Source organism: Ovis aries, chromosome 24 (genome assembly GCF_016772045.2).
Source record: "Ovis aries strain OAR_USU_Benz2616 breed Rambouillet chromosome 24, ARS-UI_Ramb_v3.0, whole genome shotgun sequence".
In the NCBI taxonomy this organism is placed as follows: domain Eukaryota; kingdom Metazoa; phylum Chordata; class Mammalia; order Artiodactyla; family Bovidae; genus Ovis; species Ovis aries.
This window is the reverse complement of record NC_056077.1, coordinates 34960398-34978281: the sequence shown is the minus strand read 5'-3', so window position 1 is coordinate 34978281 and position 17884 is coordinate 34960398. Positions and strand designations below refer to the sequence as shown.

At 53.7% G+C, this 17884-nt stretch overlaps 1 long non-coding RNA gene across 1 annotated transcript; it reads left to right on the top strand.

The window, feature by feature from the left end:
• Nucleotides 1-7790: 7790 nt before the first annotated feature.
• LOC132658584 (uncharacterized) lies at nucleotides 7791-17651 on the top strand. The gene is made up of 2 exons (XR_009598415.1): nucleotides 7791-15247; nucleotides 15795-17651. It is a non-coding gene; the product is annotated as an uncharacterized LOC132658584 (long non-coding RNA).
• The last annotated feature ends 233 nt before the right edge of the window (nucleotides 17652-17884 follow it).

The following is a 17884-nucleotide window of genomic DNA, read 5'->3' as shown; positions in this document are numbered from 1 at the left end:
TTTTCCTGGGCAGGGTTTAGAGCCCAAGAATGACGTGGATGGACCTGGGTGCTGGAAGTTCAGCGAGTCCACATTTTGAAGTATTAGCAAGTGGGTCTCATTACCACCCTGAACTCACTCTGCCCCTAACCCACATGGTCAGCTGAATGGAGTATCCCTTTCCGGATGTTTTTAGGGAACTACAAAATGTTTCAGTTTCTTTTAAATCAGAATAAAAAGTGAATGTAATAGTAATGAATATGTAACAGTGGATCCACCCTGGATGGCATCCATCTCTATACCAAAGCGGATGTAAATTTTAAGGTCTTGACCCACATCAGCAAGAGTGCCAAGGACTCCTGAAAGTCTTGGTGCTCTTGGCACATTAAGGAGGCAGCTCTTGAGTTTCAAAGCATGTTTAGAATAAATTCACAACAGGTCAGTAACATTGAAAAGTGTTTGAGTTTGTGGAATCTGGGTTTTTGAGCATCAGAGGAGACTCAGAAGGCCTGGGAGGACCAGCTATTTGCATACTCTTGTTCATCGCATCTTTTTCCCCCAAGAGGTAGAAGCGATTTAAGTGTCCATTGATGGGTATATGAATAAGGTGGTCTCTACACATACAGTGGAATATTATTCAGCCTTTAATAAGAAGAAAATTCAGGGACTTTCCTGGTGGCCCAGGGGCTAAGACTCTGCACTCCTCCAGGTTTGATCCCTGGCCAGAGAAATTAGATCCCACCCGCCGCAACTAAAGATCCTGCATGCTGCAACCAAGCCCCAGTGCAGCTGGATAAATAAAAACAAATATTAAAATAAAAAGTTGAACAAAGGAGAAGGAAATCCAGCACCTGCTACAGCATGAACTAACCTGGAGGATATTATGCTCAGTGAAATAAGCCAGTCACAAAAGACGTGTGCTCTATGGTTCTGCTGCTGTGTGATGTCTAGTACAGTCAGTCTCAGAAATAGAAAGTAGAACAGTGGTTGCCAGGGTTCTAGCCTCAGGGAGGGAGAATGGGGTGTTTGTTGTTTAACGGGTATAGAGTTTCAGTTTTGCAAGACGATAAACTTCGGAAGATGTGTCTCACAAGGGCATGAATGTGCTTAGCAGCATTGAGCTGTGCCCCTAAAAATGGCTACGGTGACTTACTTCATGTTACATTTTTTTTTTAACCACAATCAAAAAATGCAAATATCCCTCAACTTTATATGCCTTTCTGTGGCTGTAAAAATATTCAAAAAAGAATGTTATAACCTAGTTTTGGAAGTTCTCCGGGTTCCAGGAACTCATTTGACTTGCTGCTGACCTTGATTTCTCCACAAACATCGTCCACTCTTAGGAATCTTGGGAATCCTTCCCAAGTGAGAAAATGTGACCTACCGATTGTTTTCATGCACAGTGACACATCTTAAAATGCTAAATTTGTGAAGCTGACACAACATTGCATGTAGAAAATATTTAAAGAAACATTTGCCATTTTTATAATTGGGGGAGGGACTTCCCTGGTGGTCCAGTGGCTAAGACTCCATGTTCCTGATGCAGGGGGCCCGGGTTCAAGCCCTGGTTGGGGAATTAGATCCCAGTATGCTGCAACTACGGCCTGGTGCAATTTTTAAATAGTTTTAAAAATTGGGGAGCTTATGTATTTTGAAGCCAGTGACCTTCCCCTCCCCCAGAGCTAAGGACTGGAGGCCCCTCACCCACAGGGTCTCCTGGTGAAGCTGTCCTTGCTCAGGGGAGAGGCCTCCCATTCTGTCCTCCCCACTTCCAGTGCCAAATCTCGGCTGGGCCCCAAGAGAGGACTTCTGAGAGGAAACAGACCCCAAGAGGAAAGGGCAGGTTGGTATTACTGTGAGTCAGAAAGTCAGAGAGGTGGATCAGAGGGAGAAGCAAGGTGTGGGGAGGAAGCTGGGCGGAGGTGCTGAGCGGGGAAGGGCAGCCCTCCCACAGAGGTCAGCGGGGGGGGGGGGGGGGGGGGTGCAGCGGGGGGGGGCCCAGCTGGGGCCCCACAAAGGCTGGGTGCAGGGCTCTGGACTGAGCCCAGGGCCCCCGGGGAGCCCTGGCAGGCTCCAGACGAGTGACAGCAGAGTGCCATGAGGTCTAGACAGGCCAGTTGTGAGATGCCTGGAGGAGGCAGGTCAAGAGGCATTCACAGGCCGGTCAGGTTCTATTCCCAGCTCCCCCTTGCCCGGCCCCATTTAGACAGAGAACATTAAATACAATTTTAAAACTGAGGCCCACGGTAAAGAGTGTGGGCCCTGACCCGGATCCCCAAGTTCAAATCCTGGCTCCGTTACTGATAGGGACAGAATGAAGGGACAAAACAGGTGATTGAAAGGTGATTAAATAGTTAATCCCACTAGGGGACTATAAGTAGAAAGATATGGGAGACCCCTGTAAGTTAATGATTACTTGAGAAAGCAGGGTTGTTTAGCAACAAAACCATGCAACGGGACATGCCCCCAAACAGTAAAACAATGGTGGCGTGAGACCCACCTCCTGCCCCGTGAGCTCAGTAAGTTGATGATCTCAGACAAGCTCTCTGCACACAAAAAACAATCGCTTGACCATGTAGGCACAAGAAAACTCCCCTGCTCCACCTGGAGGAGGAACTGATGATGAGAGCATGGCGTCTACTCAAGAAAGACAAGGTCTTCTCCTCTCCTCGCGGTTCCTTTGATTATAAAACTGCAGCCCCACTAAGTTCTTGGGGCACGGCATCTCTCGCCCACCAGTGTGTAGGCCTCACAAGCGTCCTAGTCTAATAAATCACTTCTTATCTACCACTTTGCTCTCACCGAATTTTTCACTGCACTGAGACATAAAGCAATATGGTATTGGGGCTCTTTGGAGCCCCCCTGGAATGACACCAATCGGTTTCACGACCACAACAAGACCTGCTGTGTGACTACGGGCAAGTAACTCAGCCTCTCTGGGCCTCATTTGCCTACACTGTAAAGTGGTGCGATGGTGGGGCACCCCCTCCATAGCGTGGCTGTAAGTAGAGCTTGCTGATGTCAGCAGAGCTCAAGAGGCACTTTTTGGTGCTGAGAACTTCGGGAACATTCTCATTCGTCTTCACTGGAGCCAGGAGCTGCTCCCATCATCCCCTTCATACAGATAAGGAAGGCACAGACGGAAAGGCTGGTGTCAGTCCGCTTTGTAGACAAGACCCTGCAGAGGCGCTGAGATGAAGTTGCCCTCTCCTAGCACAGCTTCACCCTCCCTGGAGGACAGAGAAACAGACCCTGCTCAGAGAGAAAGAGAAACAGAAGCAGAGAGACAGGAAGTCAGAGAGAGAGACTGCGGAGACAGAGGAAGGTTCTAGACCCCAACTGAGGTGGGGGCAGAGTTAAGGGGAGTGTGGCCCCCGATTCTCCCCAGGGACCCCTTGTGTGTGGCGGGGGAGAGGTTGCAGGTCCCTTGGGGCGCCCCAAGGGGGCCGGGAGAGCGGCCTTGAGCAGAAGCCTAGAGCAGGCATGCAGCGCTGACCGCTGTCCCCGAGGTGCCCTGTGAGCGTGGGGCCCCAACAGTGGCCAAGCGGGCAGCCAGAAGGGAGCCCAGAGGTGCCCATTCTCTGAGGCCTCCCCAGACCTGCAGTCACTTAAGCCCCTCAGCTCCAGCCCACTGCCCCCTCCCAAAGCGGGAAACTGAGGTAAGGCAAGTGAAAAACCAGGAGTCCTGGGTTTTGAAAGGGGAAGGTTGGGAATACAGAGTCTGGGTCTAGATCTCTGCCCCAGCCTCTAGGAGAAACCCAAGGCATCCCCTACCCATAGAGGGTGATGTTCCAAGTGGGCTTCCTGGAAGAGGTGACACCAGGCTGGACTTGAAGGAGCAGGGCCAGGGCGAAGGGGGTGGGGGACAAGGGTATGGGCATCGTTCTCAGGCAGAGATGGCCCTGGACTGGGGAGGGGACGGTGAGACTCCCAGGAGACCCTGGTCTCCAGACCCCTGGCTGAGCGTCTCCCAGCTCCGGGGGGAGGAGGATGACAGGGCACATGGCATGAGGCCAGAGCAGCAGCCGCAGCCGGAGCATAAACCTGTCAAGGCCTCTGGCGCCACTGCCTCCCGGCTCCAGCTCGCGACAGGCCCTGGCTGGGCTGACAGGAACCAGGAGTCCTGGAGCCACGGTGGGGTGAGGGGTTACGGGGCGGGTGTGGGGGAGACAGGACGTGGAGGCAGCTCCCGGTTCTCAGCCTGACTCCTGCCCAGGGGGCTCCAGCCCACCCTTCGCACCTGCTCAGAGGGCGCCCTTCCACCGCCGCAGACACCAACTTCTCTGCTTTCATGGCATCACAGCTTCTGGTCCTCTGTGGGTGTTTCCAGTCCAAGCTCCAACTGCTGGCAACGGGGCAGGCTGATAAACCGAGAGGAAGAGCTGTTGGGGCACGAAATAGCGACTTTATTTGGAAAGGCGGCAGACGGAAAAGATGGGAGACTAGTGTCGCAGGGAACCGTCTTCCTCACGTTAAATTCCCCACGTTAGAATCCAGGCTTTTCTTACTAAGAGGGGAAGGGGAAAGTCCTGGTTCCGACCAGACTCCAGAGGGGATGCGTTCATTTCTCCCTCCCCTGCTGCCGTTCACAGGTGGGCCTGGTCAGGCTCTGTCCCGTGAGCTCATCTAAGGTATTTCAGCTTTACGCTCGTTACCTGTGGCAGGGTTCCCAGAGGTGGTTCCTTATGTATAACACAAGCTTACAGGTGGGATTTCATTTGATGGTCCAGTGGCTAAAATTCTGCACTCCTAACGCAGAGGGCCCGGTATTTGATTCCTGGTCATGGAACTAGAGCCCTAACTAAAGATCCCACAGGCAGTAACTAAGACTCAGCATAAGTAAATAAATATATTTAAAAAAAAAAAACAGCTTATGGACAATAGTGATTAATTTGTCATAGAATATGAAGGTCCTTCCCTATTACCTGGGCACTTGGGACCCTGGCCTCTGGGTGCCCTCAACTCACCAGGGTCCCCCCTGCCCTAGCCGCCCCCAGCAGGACCCCCGCTGTCCCTCCTAGCATCTCTGCTTCTGCTCAGTCTGGTACCTTCTGTGTGACTGACCGCTCCCTCCCCTGCTGGACTCCACCCATGTCTGTCTGGACTGTGCCTGAGTGAGGGGCCGCCAGGCTGACAGTGCGCCCAGTGCTGGGGGAGCAGGCCCCCCCAGCTCCTTGGGGCAGAGGCCTCTGTTCCCTGCCGAGGCCATGATGACGCACAGTGGCCGACGCCTGCAGAAGAAACGCGGACTCCTTTTCTTTTAGTAAAATGCACACATCTTAAGTGAACAGCTTGATGGAGTTTTACACATGCGTACACCTGGGTAGGGCTTCCCTGCTGGTTCAGTGGTTAAGAAACCACCTGCCAATGCAGGAGACGTGGGTTCAATCCCTGGGTCGGGAAGAGGAGGAGGGCATGGCAACCCACTCCAGTATTCTTGCCTGGAGAATCCCATAGACAGGAGAGGCTGTCAGGCTACAGTCTGTGGGGTCGCAGAGTCAGACACTGCTGAGCGACTAAACGGCGACAACCACACCTGGGTCATGCGGATGGAGAGCGAGGTCGCTTGCTGGTACCCCTAGCAAGCTTGCTCGTGCCCCAGTCTGGGGACAACCTCTACCCCAAGTCGATCACCCTGTTATTCTTGCCCGCTTCTCGTCTCCCCACAGAGGGGATCACATAGCATGGATTCCTCTGCCTCAGGCTTCTCTTAATCAGTGTGATGGCATCCAGGACAGCCACCCACGGCCTTGCCATGGCGGAATAGCCTTCCATGGTGTGGACAGAGCTCCCACAATGCCTTTCGCCCGTGGACAGACATCTGTCCTCTGTACTGTGTCCAGTTTGGACCTGTTACGAACAAGACTGCTGTGAGTGTTCTCAGACCTGACTTCTGTTGGAGGAGGGTGTGTGTTTCTCTCTACAGAGGAAATACCATGAGCAGAACTGCTGGGTCCTGGGGGAGACATCAGAACACTAGGTCCTAGCCTGGTCAGTCCTTACTGTCCCTCTGCAGGCATGTCACACCTGTCCCCACCCTCTCCTCAGTGGACACACTGGGTGGCTCCCCTACCTCCTTCCAGCAGCCCAGTAGCTGAAACTCTTGGCCCTTCGGTCTTATTGGAAGAGCTGGACAGCTGTCCTGACCTCACTGCCCCCACCCTCGTGGGCCCAGGGGCCCCTCTCACAGCAGAAGGACCCACGAGGTTGGTCAGCAAGCCGAGAGCCCTTTCCCCCATGAGAGCACAGAACTTTCTTCCTGCACCGGGAGCGCTTCCCATGGCACTCTGGGACCATCTGCCTGGGGTGTGTCCCTCCGTCTTGGCCATTTTGTTCCCACAGGACAGGGGCTGTGGCCAAGCTCTTCCTGGCCCCGGTGCCCAGCACACAGCCCAGGGAGGATGGTGGCAGGTAAGGATGCACAGAAAGGTGGGATGGGCGAAGGCAGCCCGAGACGAATGTCCCCACCCTGGGCACTGAGCCTGGAGATTCAGGCTTAAGGTCCAGCCTGCCTGCAGCTTTTAACTTCCAGGGGCCCTGCTGCAGCCTTGGCGTCCCTCTGGGGTCCAGGCAGGATCGAGAACCTGCCCTTCCCTTCATCCCCACCAGGTAAGACTTGGACTTGAGGCAGGCCAGCTGGGGACAACCACAGCCACATCGGCCAGCCTCCCCAGGCCCTAGGGGTCCACGTCCTGAACAGCTCAGGCTGGACCTCGTCCACGGTGGGAAGAGAAGGGGTCTCCTGCCCTGTTGAGGCCCTTCTCTGACATTCTCGGAGACTTCTCACGGGGCTGGTGACTGGACCGGGGGAGGTGGGTAAGCTGTGGTCAGGCTCTGTGAGCAGAGGTGCCATTGCCTGCCCCGCCCTTGGCCCTGAGCCCAGACTCAGGTTCCTCTCTTCCCAGAACTTCATCCCCCCGAGTGGTGTTACGTGCTTTGGCCTCATTAACCTCCTGAACCTTCCAGAAAGGAGTGGAAACATCCTCCCACTGAGGAAGCTGGGGGTGGGAATGGGAGAAGGGCAGGGGACCACCCTGGCTGCAGCCCAGATCAGAGGCAGGGGCCCGGGGGCTGGGCACCCCTGCCTCCCCATCAAGGGCCCTGTGGCCCCCTCTTCCCCTCCAGCAGAGTTCTAAGACCCCTCCGGGTCCCACCACCAGCTGGCAGCACTTACACACCCCTGTCTATTCATCTGTAAAATGATGCTAATCGTGGATTGCCCCAAGGATGTGAGGTTCACATACGTGAATTGTTCAGTCCAGTTCCTGGTGCCTAGTAGGTGCCAGACAAGGATCCTTGGCATCGCTGTGCCCTCTGCGTGTGGCCCTCGCTGGGTTGGGCTGGAGTCACTGGGTGGGGCGGAGGGACTGAGGAGGGAGCGGTCTGAGTCTCCTGGTCTCTCTTTCTGCTGCCCTCGGTCTCTCTCAGCCTCTATCCTACCAGGCGTGCGTGGAGAGGCAGTTTTGAGGGCAGCCAGGAGATATTCTTGGAGCCCTTGAGGTTCAGCGTGGGCAATGAACTTGCCATGGAAGGAAGTCCCAGGCGGCCACAAAGAGGTGACGTTTGAGCTGGGCTTGAAGGACCAAGGGGATGTTGGCTCCAGGTAGAGGGGCAGAGAGGTGGGAACAGCAGCAGGAGAGTGAAAGGAACAGCCTTTGTGAGCCCTCGAGCTGCCAGAATGACACGGAACCTCGGGGCCGACTCTGGGCAGCTCAAACCCACCCAGCAGGCAACACCATGTCCCCAGCAGCTCTGCAGAAGTCCCCAGGGCCACCAGGGGGCAGCCTGCATCTCGGCCTGGGGCCAATCAGGGTGTCTCAGAAGGACCATGCCCTCAGCCTGGACTACCTTCCTAGGAGGGACCTCCCAACAGGACCCTTAAGAGACCTCCTCTCTCGGGTTACACCCTCGCATCTTGGTGCCCCAGGTGGAAACGTCCCCTGGAGAGCTTAGGCTGACGGGTGTCTTCAGACCCTTCCATGTGAACCAGCATTCCCAGTGGAGCCCCTGATCCATGCCAAAGAGAGGGAGTGCCAAAACACACTTGGGAAAAGGGGGCACGACAGTTCCGTGGGGCCACCTGGGCTCCTGTGGCAGGGGAGAGCTGGGTGTCTGGAGAGGAGCTGGGGTGCGGAGACAGGGGGCTGGGAGGTTGCAAATGGCGTCCGGGGAGGGCCTCTAGGGGACCCCCGCATGCCGGCCGGTTGGAGTGATGAGCCGTGAACTGTCCTTGCCCATGACACACCTTGTTTTTCTCACCCTTCTTTTGGCTTCAATTTTGCCCTTTTCCCCTATCGAGCCCAGACCTGGAACAGAAGCACATTTTCTGATTTTATCTTGTGTTTATTGGGAAATGGTCGTGCCCGTCTCCGGGCCAGCTCAGACGGCTTCCCCCCAGGAAGTAAGGGAGTTCCCATGGCTTGTCAGAGTTAAAAATAGAGACAAGTGACATAGTGAGAGGCAGAGACAGGTAAGAGCTGGGGATACAGGCAGAGAGACAGAAAAACAGGGACAGAGGGGCAGGGATACAGCAGGTCCTCTGCCCTCATCTGTTCGCCCGTCCACCAGGCTGACGTCACAGGCCCTGTGCCCCACTGGGTGTCGCTTCATGGCCCAAGGCCCTTGTCCCTGAGTCTGTTTCCCAGGTTTGTGCGCCCGAGGGCTGGGGCGCTGAGTGGGCTGGGTGGTCTTGGTCACCCCACCACCCCTGCTCCTGGCAACAGTGTCGGCGCCCCCGTCCCACGACGGCCTCCTCGTCATCCCTGTGCAAGTCGAGCCCCTGCTGGTGCAGGGCTGGCCTTGAGGCCAGGACTGGAGCCGGTGCCCGTCTGCTGAGTGTAGGAGGAGATGAACCAATGGATGAGTGAACAGAGAGGGGCTGAGTGACCTGAGGACCTCACCGCTCACCTCTTCCATCCTTTACATGCACGAGAGAACTGAGGGGGCTCAGGCAGGGCGCCAGGGCTGGGGCTGGGGCAGGACGCTCCTCGGGCCCTGGGAGCGCCACAGGAGAGCCACACGGGGCTCTCCCTGAGGGCAGGTCTCACAACACGGCTCTGAGGCTCATGCTCCCTCTCTGCTCCATAGGGATCCCGGTCGGCAGCTCTATGGGCCAGCCACCCTGGGTCATGAGGCCTTCCCCTCCAGCCCAGTCCTGGACTCCCAGGCCCCAGAAGAGCCCAGGAAAGCCAGCCCAGGCACGGCTGAGGTTCCAGTGAGACCCTGGGGTGGGGTTCAGTGTGTGTAGGGGGTCGCCCTACCCACACCGTGCTGGGCTCTCAACCACCCACGGCTGAGCTCTGGGCTCAGGAGCTGGCTAAGACTTCATGGCCGGGCTGTGCCTATCACAGAAAGCGGTGCTTGTCCCTCGTGGGGGCCTATGGTCTGGGACAGTGGTTAATCGGGGTCTTCTCCAGAACTCGGCTTGGGGGCTGGAGGCCCAGGGAAACACGAGGGGGTTGGGGGCCGGGGGACAGCTCTAGGTTTGGCTGTGGGGTGACGTGGTGGCCTGAGGTCCTCTGGGACATCCATCCAATCAGAGGCAGCCAGGACCCCTGACCTCCCTGACTCAGGGGTCGGTCAGTTCCTGCAGATACCTGTCTGCATGCTCCTCACCCTGGCCTCAGGCAGCCATCTAACTAGGACAGGACTTTGTGGCCCCTTGCTCCAGTCTGGAGACCAAAGGTGGGGACGGGTCTGATTCCACAGGATTGGCACAAAGTTGGTCTGCACCGCTTGGTGATGTTGTGATATAATAAGAACTGTACACTTGGTCTTTGTATAGCTCCTGGGACAGAGCTCTTAAAACTTTGGAATTTTCTGAGTGCCGGGGTGAGAGGAGCATATTTTGTTATTCATAAGGAGCCCCCATCAACCATACCTCAGTCTACGCTAATGAGATGACTCTGGGTGGGCCCCTAGAGTGCTTTAAAAAAATTTTTTTTTAATCTTGGAGCTTGCAGGATCTTAGTTCTCACACCAGGTATCCAACCCGTACCCTCAGCCATGAAATCACAGTCCTAACCACTGGGTTTCCTTGGTGGCTCAGACTGGAAAGAATTCGCCTGCAATGCAGGAGACCTGGGTTCGATCCCTGGGTTGGAAAGATGCCCTGGAGGAGGGCATGGCAACCCACTCCAGTATTCTTGCCTGGAGAATCCCATGGACACAGGAGCCTGGTGGGCTATAGTCCATGGGGTCACAAAGAGTCAGACACGACTGAGCAACACGCAGGCACTGGACCACCCGGGCAGTCCCCCTAGATGGCTTTAAGATGGAAGCAGCCATGTGACTAAACGGCTGGAAGTTTCAGCCCTACTCCCCATGGACCACACCATCCAGACCCCCCTGCCCTCCAGCAGCATGATCAGAAGGCCAGAGGGGAAAGGCCAGAGCATTTAATCCCTCTACGTACAGCCCCCTGTCCCTGCCGGGCAGACCCTTCCCGTAGCTCCGGCTCACTGGCTCTGGAAACCCCACCAGTCCTTCGGGGACAGGAGTGTTGATGGCCCCATCAGTGCTCTGGGTCCCCTTGATTCGGTGCCCACACCCTTGTAAATGCTCTCAGTTGCCCCATTAGACAGTGTGCCATCTGTTTCCTGCCAGTGTTGACCCATGCTGGGTGCTGGTGGAGAGCAGGGCCTCACAGTTACCCAGCTCAACCCTCGCTTTTACATAAGGGGGAAACTGAGGCCCACAGAGGGTAAGTGATCCATCCAGGGTCACCCAGCCCCAGGGTCGGGGCTCATGGCCGCTCTGGAAAGCCTTTACTCGGCAGAGGCTGGAATTCCAAGTGCCCCCTCTCCTCCCTGCCCTGCCCAGGCTGGTCATGTGAGCATTTCCTTCCCACCAGGGGCCGGATGTGTCTGCAGTGGCTTAATAAACCCATTAGGGCTGTTTGCAACACCCGGACACAGACACCTGGGCACCCAGCCAGCGCCCTCTTCCCTGCCCAGTGCCTGGTAGCAAGGGGTGTCTCCTGGCCTCCTCGCTATCCCTCACCCCACCCTCCAGCTGTCCTCACCCTGCCCACCCAGCAGTCACTGTGGCTTCCAGGCTTTTGTACGCTTGGTTGCTCCCACCGGGGTCCCTTTCTTGGGGCCACCTGGCACAGTGCGGCCCTTCTCCTGGAAGCCCTCTCTTCTGGCTCTCAGACCTCTGCGTCCCCTCTTCCTCTTGTGCTGGCCGGTTGCCCTCTCCTGTTGAAGGAGGAAACAGAACAGGCTCCATCTTGAAACAGGACTCCCTCTTGGGCCGGACTGTGGACTTTGAGCTCTATGCCCAGTATCTATGGAAACAACACACCAACTGGAAAACCAGGCCCCCTGGATGGAAGAGCCCCAGGGTTCATACCTAGACTCTCTGTTGCCTAAAAGAATACCTTAATTATCTGTGTAACCGAATAGAATCATACATTCTATTATGCTTATTGGGGTATGACCACCGGCCTATTGATAATTGTCCACTGTTAACTACCTAGGCTTAAGACATATGAATCACGGGTTAACTTTGATTGTATCTTTCCTTTCCTTTGTTCAGACTAGTTTCAGGGAATTTGGGGAGGTGGGTTTGGGCAGGTACACTTAGGGTCTATAAAGTTTTCAGAAAAACTGGTCAGGGTCCTTGGCTAAGAGGAGACTCTGCCTTGGGCTGCTGGTGTGATAAACCGCACTCCGCTATCTGCATTGTCCTTCTGAGTGAGTTTGTTGCCCAGAACATGTGGCTACAACATTTGGTGCATGGGCCAGGAAACTCCTCACTTTGAGGAGACAAGTCCCACTTGGGACTACTCCAAGGCCTTGTGGCTCGAGTCTTCTAAAGGGGGGAAGGCACCTTGCCCTTCTGGAAGGATTCTGCTTCTCAATGCCCAGACCTTTCATGTTAGCAGGTAGTGGACGGCAGCTGGGGAACTGAGCGCTCAGGTGAGGAGGAACCCACCAGGTACGGTGGAAGAGGGGGCCTGATCACCCCCCTGGGAGGGATTAGAAGGGGCACAGACCCACAGGAGCCTGGAATAGGCAGGTGGCAACGATTGCTTGGTACACAGGTTGACGAGGGTGTTAGGCCTTAGGAAGGAAATTTGTGAAGGTCATTTAGGAGGTGGTGTCCACGCCGTCTTGGGGAAAATTATTACCAAGCAATTGCCAGGGGATTTTTAGGAGAAGAAATGTGGTTTTTGTGTGGTCATATTCTGCTCTCCCCAAGGAGCTGTCCCATCTGCTATGAAATTCTCGACTCCCTCGGAATTGTCAGGCTAGAAGGAGGGGGATACATAAGTGAGTATAAATTGGCTTTTCTGGAGACGGTCTGGGACGTGGGATATTTAACCCATCTGTGTTTTCATCTACACCTGATCAAGCCCACCAAGGCAGACTGGACTTTAAAAATTAAGGGAGAAACAGTCTTGGATCACATGGTGTTCTGGTTCAGCGGTGCTGACTGGCAGGTGAAGACACACCGATCCCCCTTCTCCCTCTGGGATCTGGCAGGTAAGGCTCTTCTCACCCCAATTAGGAAGGAGGCAGAATGGCAATTTAAGTGTCACTGAGTGGAAATATCAAAAGTACATGGGGTGCTGAGAACTTTGTCGACAGAACGAAAAGGAAAAGTAGAAGAAGGTCCAAGAAGGTAAGCAAGATGGGGGGAAGTGAATCTAAGGCAACCGTATTGGAGTGCACGATTCAAAATTTAAAGAAAGGATTTGGATGTTACCCTACTCCAGTACTCTTGCCTGGAGAATCCCATGGACAGGGGAGCCTGGTGGGCTGCAGTCCATGGGGTGGTGGAGAGTCAGACATGACTGAGCGACTCCCCTTCAATTTTCAATTTCATGCATTGGAGAAGGAAATGGCAACCCACTCCAGTGTTCTTGCCTGGAGAATCCCAGGGACTGGGGAGCCTGGTGGGCTGCCATCTATGGGGTCGTACAGAGTTGGACACAACTGAAGCGACTCAGCAGCAGCAGCAGCAGCAGCAGCATGGGGTGAAGATGAAGCCTAACCACCTCCACATACTCTATGATGTCGAATGGCCCCCTATGGGAGTAGGATGGCCACCAGAGAACACCATGAACTTAAAAATAGTGGCAGCAGTCTATACAGTAGTCACAGGAGGGCCAGGACACCTGGATCAATATCCGTATAATGACTCACGGCTAGGGTTAGCTCAAGACCCTCCTACTTGGACAAGGTTCTGTATTCAGAAGGGAAAGGGGAAAATATTAATGGCACAAAAATTGACTGATGATAAAAAAGGAAATTCTACAGGATTTGGACGGGGATGACCTGACCCCTCCCCCATACTAGATAATGACGTGCCTGCCTCTCAGTGCTCCACCAGGACCGGAGGCCGCCTTAATGCCCAATCCAGGGCCGGGTGAAGTTCCTGCAGCCGCTGCTCCTCCGCCAGCTCTCCCAGAGTTCGTAGAGCCACCACCTCGGCAGGCTCCAATCCCAGCGATGGAGACCTCGGGTCAACGCCCCCAGAATTCCACCTCAGCTGGACCTCCTAGATTGTATCCACCTCTCCCCGTGAGTACTGATGGGAAGGGGGAAGAAAACAGCAATTAGCCAGAGGCTGCACTCTGCCAAGGAACAGGGGGAAAGAACCCCACTACAGATGCCCCTCAGAGAGCTACGACAGCCTCCAGCTCAGGACGCGTGGGGCACTACCATCAGCCCCCTGTAGCCTATTATTACCGGCCATTTTCCTCTATGGATATATTAAACTGGCAGAGACACGCTCCACCATACTCTGGGGAGCCACAAGCCATGATTAGGCTAACGGAGACTATTTTTCGAACCCACCGCCCTGCATAGGATGACATAATCCAACTACTAGGCTCCCTTCTCAGCACTGAGGAAAGACACAGGATCCTAACTGAGGCCAGAAAATGGTTAAGAGAAATGGCACCTGAGGGTACTGCAAACCCGCAGCGGTGGGCAGAGCTAGCCACCCCCGATGAGAGGCCCAGTGGGGACTGTAACACAGAGGAAGGGGGAGCCACCTGAGAGATACTGAACAGCTATTTTACAAGGTCTCAAGAGGGGGGCCCGAAAAGCTATGAGTATCGCGAACCCTCCGAAGTGATTCAAAGGGAAAGTGAATCACCCTCTGAGTTCTGCGAAAGACTGTGTGAGGCCTATAGACTTTATACGCCAACAGACCCAGCCAGAGGCTGCTGGGTCTGCAGCCTTTGTGTCTCTAGCCTACCCTGAAAATGTCAGATGCGGGGACACCAAGTGACTCATGAATTTTTATACATCCCTGAATGCCCAGTACCTTCGTTAGGAAGAGACTTGCTGTCTAAATTGGGGGCACAAGTGGCCTTTCCCCTCAAGAAAGACCCACTGTTCGAGTGGGCTCAACCACCTATTTACTCTTCCTCTCTGTAACCCCTCAAGATGAACGAAGGTTGCACAATCTCCCGGCAAGGAAACCGGATGGGCTAAACAGTCAAGAAAAAGAGTTAACTGAACAATTCCCTGAGGTCTGGGCGGAAGACAACCCCCCCACCCCACCGCCCCGCCCCACCCCACCAGGCTTGCAAAACAAGTCCCACTGGTAACAGAACTCAAACCCGGTACAATTATGTCAGCATCCGCCTTGGGCCTGCCAGACCTTGCTAAGCCACTGACCTTGCTAAGAGTGACCTTGTAGTCACACTTTACGTGACTGAAAAGGACAAGGTGGCTATGGGAGTGTTGTCCCAGACTATGGGGACATGGGACAGGCCAGTGACTTATCTCTAATCGGCTGGACAGTGCTGCCACTGGGTGGCTGGGATGCTTACGGGCACTTGCTGCAGTTGTGTTACTGACCCAGGAGGCAACCAAGCTGACTTTGGGCCAAGATTTGTTCGTAAAAGTCCCACATGAGGTCAACACTCTCCCACGAGGGGACCCCCATAAATGGCCGTCAACATCCCAGATTACCCAATACCAGGGACTGTCATGTGAGAATCCCCATGTTACTACTGAACCTTGTCAGGCCCTGAATCTGGCCACTCTCTTTCTTGTGGGAGAAGGTGGGCCCTCACATGATTGCAAGGAGATACGCCAGCAGACCTGACTCGAGAGACCAGCCAATCCCGGACCCAGGTTTGGTCCTGTACACCGATGGCACCAGCCTGGTGAAACAAGGACAGTGACTGTCGGGATGTGCAGTAGTCATGGAAGAAACCATCGTTGAGGCTAGCTCTCTGCCATCACACTGGTCCGCTCAACAGGCCAAACTATATGCTCTAATCCAGGCCCTCAGCTGTCAAAAGGTAAGAAGACAAACATTTACACAGACTCCAGGTATGCTCTTGCCACACTACAGGGCTCTGTATAAGGAGAGAGGCCTTTGACAGCTAGTGAAAAAGATACTAAAAATAGGGAAGAAATTAAGACCCTATTAGATGCTGCCTGGGAACCAGAAAGGGTTGCAGTCATACACTGCTGAGGACGTCAAAAAGAGGATAACCCCCCGGGCTCAGGGAACAGACTGGCAGATAAGACCATGAAACATGCAGTTGAGGGCTTCGGGGTGACAAGTGAAGCTGCTATTAAAGCTCTCATATTGGCGGAGCTATCCGAGCTAAGGCTAGACTCTCCAAAATACACTGAAGCCCAAAACCAACTAGCCAAAGCAGAAGGGGCCATCAAGACTGAAAAGGGATGGTGGAAATTGCCAAGTGGCAAATTATTGGTACCAGAGGAGCTGGCACCCACTCTGGTAAGCCAAACACACCAAGCGACCCATCTAGGCCATGATAAACTGGAAGAGCTAATTTGAAAATATTTCTTGATTCTCCACCTCTCTTCCCTATGCAGGACAAAATCTCAGAACTGCACTGCCTGCTCACAGGTCAATGCTGCCTCTCGGCACAGACAGAAACCTCCAGGGATTCAGCTAAAAGGCACGCTGCCCTTTGAACACCTGGAAGTGGACTTCACTGAAATGAAACCTCACTGACACTACCATTACCTGGTAGTGGTAAGTACGTTCTCAGGATGGGTAGAAGCTTTTCCTACCCAGACTGAAAGAGCATCAAAAGTAGCCTGGTGCCTGCTTAGGGAGATAGTTCCCAGATTTGGATTTCCTACCAGCATTGGATCGGACAATGGCCCGGCATTCGTAGCTGATTTAGTATAACAAGTAAGCAAAACTTTAAACATCAAGTGGAAATTACATACAGCATATAGGCCCCAGAGTCCTGGAATGTTGGAAGGAACTAACCGGACACTTAAAGAGACACTCTCCAAGTGGATCTTAGAGACTGACTGTTCCTGGGTGGGCTTGTTTCCGACGGCTCTGCTCAGACTCAGGATGACCCCACAGTCCCATGGCTCTTCTCTGTACAAAATTGTGTATGGGAGGCCCCTCCCATAATAAAACAGGTGTCAACAAATTTGCCTCAGGTAAGGGGAGATATTTCACAGCAGATGGAACCACTGGGTAAGGTAATAAGTCAGCTAACTAAGTTTGTACAAGTAAGGGTGCATTCCCCCTTGGGGAACAGATTCACGAATTTGTGCCTAGTGATCTGGTGTGGGTCAAGGACTGGAAACACAACTCCTTGGCCCTACATTGGAAGGGTCCATATACTGTTGTTCTAACCAGCCCTACTGCAGTTAAAGTTGCAGGCGTCACTCCCTGGACCCACCACATGAGGGTGAAGAGAGCATACCATGAGACCCAGAGGACGCGGAGTGGTCTACACAAAAGGACGCCACTGAGCCCCGTGAAACCAAAATCCTCTTAAAGAAGAAAAAGAGGTGAAGCTCTACGATCAACTGCTGCTACAAGGACTTGCTGGTACCATCTTGAGATGAACCATAGTTTCAGTACAGAGAGGGACCTGTGCTATAATTAAAGCTGAATGTTGTGTATATATTCCTGATTTATCTGGCTATATATCAGCCACCCTAGATGACATGAAAGGTCAGGTAAGAGTTATGTCTGATAATAATCTTCTTTTTGGACTTCGGTCCTATCTGGGTGAAGGGTGATGGTGGAAAACTATATTTACCACTGTTATAGTTGCCTTGATAGGTATGCATTGTGGACCCTTTATTTTACAATGTATTATGAACTTTTTAACCCAAAGATTGATGTCGTTCTCCCAAATTGGAGGTCAGAGAGTCAGGGTGAAATATATTCCTATGAATGATGCTCATATGATGAGTTAAGAGCGTCAAGAGGGGGGAATGAAGGAGGAAACAGACAGAACAAGCTCCATCTTGAAAGCAGGACTCCATCTTGGGCCAGACTGTGGACTTTGAGCTCTATGCCCAGTATCTATGGAAACAACATACCAACTGGAAAACCAGGCACCCTGGATGGAAGACCCCAGGGCTCGTACCTAGACTCTGTTGCCTAAAAGAATACCTTAATTATCTGTGTAACTGAATAGATTCATACATTCTATTATGCTTATTGGGGTATGACCACAGGCCTATTGATAATTGTCCACTGTTAACTACCTAGGCTTAAGGCATATGAATCACGGGTTAACTTTGTATCTTTCTCTTCCTTTGTTCAGACTAGTTTCAGGGAATTTGGGGAGGTGGGTTTGGGCACGTACACTTAGGGTATATAAGGTTTTCAGAAAAACTGGTCAGGGTCCTTGGCTAAAAGGAGACTCTGCCTTGGGCCCGCCAGCGTAATAAACTGCACTCCGCATTGTCCTTTTGAGTGAGTTTGTTTCCCAGAACGCGTGGCTACAACACTGTCCCCCACAGCGCTGAGCAAAGTGAGGACAGAGCCCCGCCTGGGTCATCTCGGCCCAGAGTGGAGTGGATGATGACAGACGCACCGCGTCCTGCATGGGGTTTGGGCCCCCAGTCTGAACCCAGGCATCTCCAAGGAGTTACAGCTTCTCACACACTTCTGCGCCGCCACCCAGAGCCAGCACAGGAGT